Raw genomic sequence first — 520 nt, forward strand, 5'->3', positions numbered from 1 at the left:
TGCCGAGTTTTCAACCAGTAATGATAGATTCAGGATTTAAACGATGGGCAGTTAGGGGTATATCTTGCATGGGTGATTTATTTGAGGGAGATGTAATGATGTCCTTCGATCAGTTAGTACGGAAGTACGAGTTGCCTAATAGAGACCTCTTTCGTTTTTTTCAAGTTAGGGATTTTATGCAAAAAAAACTACACTTTTGACTGATCCCCACAAATCTGACATAGAGAGAGGGGTACTAAGGGCTAAGAGTACATTCTCTGTCAGTACTCTGTATCACCAATTGGGGGGTGCCACCTCAGATGAGTCTGATCGACTCTGCAAGATGTGGGGAAAGAGAGCTGGGTGTTGAAGTTTCTTCAGAGGCATGGGAGGATATTTGGGAGAATGTAAGGAAGATATCAATTTGCAATAGGACCTATACTTTACAGTTGAAGATTCTCCACAGGGTCCACTTAGCCCCAGACCATTTGTCAAAATTTAAACCAGGGGTATCTTCAGCATGTCCCAAGTGCAAGGTCTG

General features: G+C 42.7%; 1 protein-coding gene across 3 annotated transcripts in view; it reads right to left on the minus strand.

The window, feature by feature from the left end:
• traf6 (TNF receptor-associated factor 6) overlaps positions 1-520 on the minus strand; it is a 46,939-nt gene that overhangs the window by 25,356 nt on the left and 21,063 nt on the right. The gene's annotated exons all lie outside the window — the stretch shown is intronic.

This window comes from Chiloscyllium plagiosum, chromosome 16 (assembly GCF_004010195.1).
Source record: "Chiloscyllium plagiosum isolate BGI_BamShark_2017 chromosome 16, ASM401019v2, whole genome shotgun sequence".
Classification (NCBI taxonomy): Eukaryota; Metazoa; Chordata; class Chondrichthyes; order Orectolobiformes; family Hemiscylliidae; genus Chiloscyllium; species Chiloscyllium plagiosum.